The sequence below is a fragment of the Suricata suricatta genome, chromosome 4, assembly GCF_006229205.1.
Source record: "Suricata suricatta isolate VVHF042 chromosome 4, meerkat_22Aug2017_6uvM2_HiC, whole genome shotgun sequence".
Lineage (NCBI taxonomy): Eukaryota > Metazoa > Chordata > Mammalia > Carnivora > Herpestidae > Suricata > Suricata suricatta.
Window position 1 is genome coordinate 37,499,172 of NC_043703.1, and position 6,782 is coordinate 37,505,953.

The window sequence follows — 6,782 nt, forward strand, 5'->3', positions numbered from 1 at the left end:
TTTGAATAATGGATTTATTTCATGTAATTCCTGGAAAACTGAAGGAAATGTAGGAGATAGATAGATAGATAGATAGATAGATAGATAGATAGATAGATAGATTAAAGCATGGATACCGAAAGGTCTATGATTTTAGACCTTTATAAGAAGTCTGTGGTTTTAGACCTTTAAGATATAAATAGATGCACGTACAGACATAGACACAGATATGGATACAGAGTTCTAGCTTGGCAGATCTTTTCTTTAGGAATTTAAATATATCATTCAACTGTTTCCTGGTCTCTTGATTTCTGATGAGAAATCTAGAGTTATTCAAATCCTTATTCCACTATGAGCAGTCTATTTTTCTCTAACTGCTTTCAAATATTTGTCTTTATTTTTGATTTTCAAAGGCTTGATTATAATGTGTCTAAGCATAATTTTCTTTATATTTATCCTTTTTGAGATTTGCATCTTGAATTGGACTTCTTTAGTCTCCAAGTAGATGTCTTTCCCCACACTTGTGAAGTTTTCCATCATTATTTCTACAAATTTATCTTTCTGCCCCACTCTCTCCTCTCTTCCTAGAACTCCAATGACATAAACTTTAAACTTTTTTAGATTGTCCCATAGGTATCTGAGGTTCTATACAGTTTTTGGTTTTTGTTCATTGGATTAGATGCTTTCCATTTATCATCTAGTGAAATTTGTATTTTAGCTATTATACTTTTTATCTAATACTTCCAATCACTTCTAATACTTCTTTTTTTAAAATTATGGTAAGAATACCTAACATGAGTTCAATCTCTTAACAAATAAAGTGCACACAAAAATTGCTAACTATTGGCACTATATTGTACAGTAGATCTCTAGAACTTATTCATCTTGTATAATTGATATTTCTTAACCGTTGAACAACAATTCTCCATTTTCTCTTCCCCCTAACCCCTGGAAACTACCATTTTATTCTGTATTTCCATGGGTTTGACTATTTTAGATACCTCATATGAGTAGAATCATATCATATTTGTTCTTCTGTGACTGGCTTATTTCACTTAACATATGCCTTCCAGGTATATGTGTTGTTGCATATCATAGAATATATATATATATATTTTTAAACGGCTAATATTCCATCATATGTATATACCATATTTTCTTTATCCATTCATTTGTTGATGGACATTTGATTTGTTTCCAATCTTGGCAATTGTGAATAATGCTATAATGACCATGGAGCAATATTTCTTTGAGGTCCTGATGGCAATCCTTCTGGATATATACCTAGAAGTGGGATTGCTGAATGATATGGTAATTCTATTTTTAATGTCCTGAAAACCTCTTTGTACTTTTTCCTTATAGATTTTATATTTCTGCTGAGACTATATCTCATTAATTTCATTTGTATTTAACTTTAATTCATGTAGTATAGTAGTAATAGCTGCTTTAAATATTTTTGAGCTAATTCCAGATTTTGAGTCATCTGAAGATTGATATCTGTTGATTGTTTTTTGCTCAGAATTGGTCACATTTTCTTGTTTTTTTGTATGTCAAGATATTTCTAATTGTATCCTCACATTTCAAATATCTGATTACTTGGAATCTGGGTCCTATTGCAATCTTGTAAAAATGGTTGATTTTGTTTTGTTTCTGTTTCTTCACCAGTTTTAGCAGATAATCAATCAATTTACCTTTAGATTGCAAATTCTGTCTTGCTTTCTGTGAGAAGTGGTTGCTGTCAAGGCATTGCTGAGCTGTTTTGGTTCTGTTCAACACCTTCTCCACTCAGGAATTTGCCAATGACTTGGATCATGGTTTAAATCTTACTTCAGTTCTGAAGGCGTTTTCTATGACTCTTAGGGTCTGTCCCTCACATACATAGCTCAGAGGTGAGTCTAATAAGTTTTTTTGGGGAGAACATATACAAAACCAGAATTATCTCCTTCTTCAGATCTCTCTTTCCTGAAATTTTCCCCATACTCTTTGGTCCTTAAGGCATATATTTCCTGGTACCTTTAGCAAAGAAGATCAGATTCTTTGAGAAATTTAGCGATCCACACCATTGCTCTGCCATGTCACGCCACACAGCTCCAAGAGAAGGCCCTCAGGCCAAAGTTGTGAGAGGAACCCAGGGAAGCAAATCAACAAAAGAAACTAATCACCTTGCATATTGTTTCTACACATTTTAAAAAAATGTTTATAATGTTTGTTTTTGAGAGAGAGATGGAGCGCAGGGGGAAGGAGAGAGAGGGAGAGAGAGAGAGAGAGACAGACAGACAGACAGACAAAGAGAGAGAGACACAGAGAGAGAGAGAGACAGAGAGAGAGAGAGAGAGACAATTCTAATTAGGCTCCAGGCTCTGAGCTGTCAGCATAGAGTCTAAAGTGGGGCTCAAAACCACAAACCATAAGATCAGGACCTGAACTGAAGTCAAAAGTTTAACCAGCTGAGCTATCTAAATGCCCCTTGTTTCTCCATGTTTTCACATTCTCTCCACCTGTGAAATCCACGTTCTTTGGTTAATTCTTCGGAGAGGAGGGATGCAGTCTCTCAATTCCTTGAGTAAGAAGTTAGGAAGAAGACTGAGTAGTAGATCTGTGGAATTTGGAAGCTGAAAGTTTAGTGATCTGAAAATGATTTGATTGGAGTGTGTGAGATGGAAGATTGAATCAGTTTAATTTTTTATATAAAAATATAATATTTTATAGACACCTGAGTGATTCAGTCAGTTAAGCATATGACTCCTGATTTCAGCTCGGGTCATGATCTCACAGTTTCGTAAGTTTGAGCCCCATGTTGGGCACTGTGCTGGTGACACAGAACCTGATTGTGATTCTCTCTCTCTGCCCTTTCCCTGTTCACAATCTCTCTGTGTCTCTCAAAATAAATAAATAAACTTTTAAAAAATATAATATTTTAAATTATAAAAATTAGAATACTGTCATATCATTTCATATATGGTATATTTATTTTCATTTTTCTTAAACATTTAAAATTTTTATGTTTATTCACAAATTCCTTACTTTTATTTTTGGGTATGTTTGGGTAGTCCTTTGAGATTCTAAGCCTATAATGTAAGACTCTGACTTGGAAAGCTTCATCTATGAAAAAAGCTTTTGTTAAACTGATAAGAACAGATACTACACTTGATCTTAGGCAAAAGGCCAAGAAGCGATATGAAAAAAGCTTTTGTATATATTTTTTTCATATACCTTTACCTTTTTAAATACTCCACACAATATTATTTTTAAATATAGCCTTTCTAAAGTTGTTTACAGTATATAATAAAAGTAATGCTGAAGAGCAGTAATAATTGAGACTTGATCACAGGAAAACAATGGTAAAACTTACCTTGAATCTCATATTTTGAAACGCAGCACCACAAATAGAAAATTCAGGGCAACTAAAATTTTATTGGCTAAAAGACATTTTTTAAAACCCTCCACATCCTCACATTGTCACACGGATTCCAAATAAGATAACTGAAGATTTCTCATGCAAACATAAGAGGTAAAAATTTTCTGAACACCTGTGTCTATTGAGAAGTCTATATGAAGGCCCCTAGAAAATCTATTGGATAAAGCCTGCCTCTATAATAAGTATGAGTCTCCATTGTAGAGTCATCAACCAGCATATTGAAATTGCATCTTCATGCCAAATAACAGCTTTTGTCAAGATAGGAAACCCCGTGCAGTCATTGTTATCTCCCCGCAAGTCCTCACCTGGTGTGAGTATGGCTCAGAGCAGCTGCCTCTTCTTCCTGAACTCTACATCTATCAAATCGTTCCCGCTTTCCATCTGCTCACCTGCTGCACTGATAGCAACACAAGTTAGTGGATAATGTTGATTATCCGCCAAAAACAAGTAAAGGCGTAATTTTGCTCTAGGACACAATGTGATTGGGACACAAATGATTTTTTCCTCTGGAAGCTCTCTACCTTTCCTCTCTCTTCAGTGATCCTTCCAGCCTGCCTTTTACTAAACTACCATTTTGTTGTTGAGAGTGGGAGAGAACATGACGTTCTTCACTGATGGAGCACTGTCCTCCTTTTCTGATTTGCCACAGTCCTGATTTAAAAAAATATATGAGGAATGTGTATGGACAGGGCATGACTGATCAGAACCAGAAAGTTCAATTTGATTAACTTGATACCCACTTCCTGCAATTACTTGGTAGATCAGAGCAACGTAGTAAAATGATAGTTTATTTCTGTATTCCTCTTTGGCAGTGTTTAAATAGCATATTTGAACCTATTTTAAAGTTCTTCCTGGAAACATCTACTGACAATTCAAAATCAGATTTAAAGATTTGGGAAATTAAAACAAAAGCAGATTCATATGAACAAAAAAATATAACGCTGAAATTGAGAATTTGGTTGAAAAATATCTTTATATTCTCCTTTATGATGGAGGTTTCTGAAATATGCCAATATCAACAATCCAGGAGATGAAACAAATACTTTTTAAATTACAAAAAAGGCCTTTACAATTTTAATTAAAAAGTACCACAAGAATATTTGAAATCTTGCTTCAGCTCATATATATAGTATAATTTTAATATATAGTATAGTTTTTTAATATATGTATGTAGTTTCTAGTATAGTTTTCTAATATATATATGTGTATATATATATATATATATATATATATACACATATATATATGTGTGGTTCATTTATCATTATTCCTTTATCAATTTAAAATTTAAGGGCGCCTGGGTGGCTCAGTCGGTTGAGTGACTGGCTTCGGCTCAGGTCATGATCTCGCAGTTCGTGGGTTCAAGCCCTGCGTCAGCCTCTGTGCTGACAGCTAGCTCAGAGCCTGTAGCCTGCTTCGGATTCTGTATCTTCCTCTCTCTCTGACCCTCCCCTGCTGCTCACTCTGTCTGTCTCTCTCTCTCTCTCTCTCTCTCTCTCTCTCAAAAATAAATAAAAAACATTAGAAAAAAATTTAAATTTATTAGAAATGTTACTCGTCTTGTGGAACACTCGCAGAACAAGTTACTTGCAATCCAAGGTTACTGTATATATATATATATATATATATATATATATATCGTAAACACTCCTATCACAAAGGACAGTACAGCTATGGATGTATTTTCTAATTCTCTTGTGTCTTTAGGAACCCATATATAAATAAGAAATCATACTACAAACTTGTTTTGTGACTTGTTTTTATAGTTAATAAAATATTGTGGTGGTTTTCCAATTTAACAATGCATATATATAATTCTTCATATTAACATGTTTCATTATTTATTTAACTATTTACATAGTGGTGAATATTTGGCTCCTTGCCAAACACTCAAGAGTATAAACAATATTTACAACTAAGTATACAATTATAACATATACATACATATACCTTTGATTATATGCTATTTTGCATAACATAATATTAAAGGTAGAAGTATAAATCAAAATATGTCAATTTAAATATGAAGAGAAATTAATAAATTACCTTTTGGAAATCTATAATAAATTACACATCTACCAGCATTCTTACAGTGTGTCCTTTGCTAAACATTTCCATATAGTGAACAATTCTAATATTTTACTGTGGTGGTTAATTTACCTTTTCATTGATAGTTTTTTTTAATTTTTTATTAATGCTTTTTATTTTTATTTTTGAGAGAGAGAGAGAGAGAGAGACAGTGTGAGCAGGGGAGGGTCAGAGAGAGAGGGAGATACAGAATTTGAAGCAGGCTCCAGGCTGTGAGCTAGCAGTCAGAACAGAGCCCGACGCAGGGCTCGAACCCACAAACCATGAGATCATGACCTGAGCCGAAGCCGGACGCTTAACCGACTGAGCCACCCAGGTGCCCCTCATTGATAGTTTTAAAGTTAAATATATTATCATAATTGTTTGGACTGTTTTTATTTCTTCAGTGAAATGACTGCTCAGATCTTTTGTCCATGTTTATTGTAATTTTAGAATAATAATTATTATATTAGTTCAAGGAAATATTTTATACATTACACATACCTTTTATAGATGTTACAAATACTGTATTTATTACAAATCTGATGCCTATTACCTTTAACATTATTCATGTTAAAAGTTTCAAATCATGAATGTGTAACACACAAAAAAGCCAAATAACATTAGTATATTTCTTTCTAGATCTAGTTTGATAAGGAATGTCTTCTCTACCTCAGTAGTGTATAAATATTTTATTTGGTATTTTTAGATGTTTCAAGTTTAAAATTTAGGGTTTTTAATTATCTGGAATTTGCTTATTCATAAAATGTGAGAAGGGTTGATATTTTTTAGTATAAAATTCCACTAGCTAGCTAATTATACTAATAATATAAAAATATCTCTGAAAGGAGAGTGGCCAGAAACAGATGAAGCGAGTGTAAGTCTCTCCAGATTAGTCCCTCCCTTCCCCTTTTTCCTCTTTTGTGCACAGAAGTTGTCTGTTAGTGGGAGGAAATGGGTGGAAAGCAGAGTAAACTGACTCCTCTAGAGTGTATGTTGAGGAATTTCAAAAGGGTTATTCAAGAGACTGTAGTGTGAAATGAACTCCCCAAATGCTCCAGACATTCTCTGAAATTGATTGGCCATTGTTAGGGGTGGCTGGCCCTCCAAGAAAGGGCTCACTTGATAAGGAAGTAGTTGGTTGAGTGATCAAGGTCATTGTGGGGATCCAGGCCACCCTGACCAATCTCCTTACATTGACCCTTGGCAAGACCTGGTCCTAGCCCAGCTTCCTTGGCTAAAAGTCTGTATGGAAGAGAACTGTAAGTTATGATGGCTCAAGTCTTGGCTTCTTCCAAGTGCCAGCCAGAAAGTGAAA

General features: G+C 34.1%; 1 pseudogene; it reads right to left on the minus strand.

The window, feature by feature from the left end:
* Positions 1-3,049: 3,049 nt before the first annotated feature.
* On the minus strand, positions 3,050-3,156 carry LOC115290855 (annotated as a pseudogene).
* Between the last annotated feature and the right edge of the window lie 3,626 nt (positions 3,157-6,782).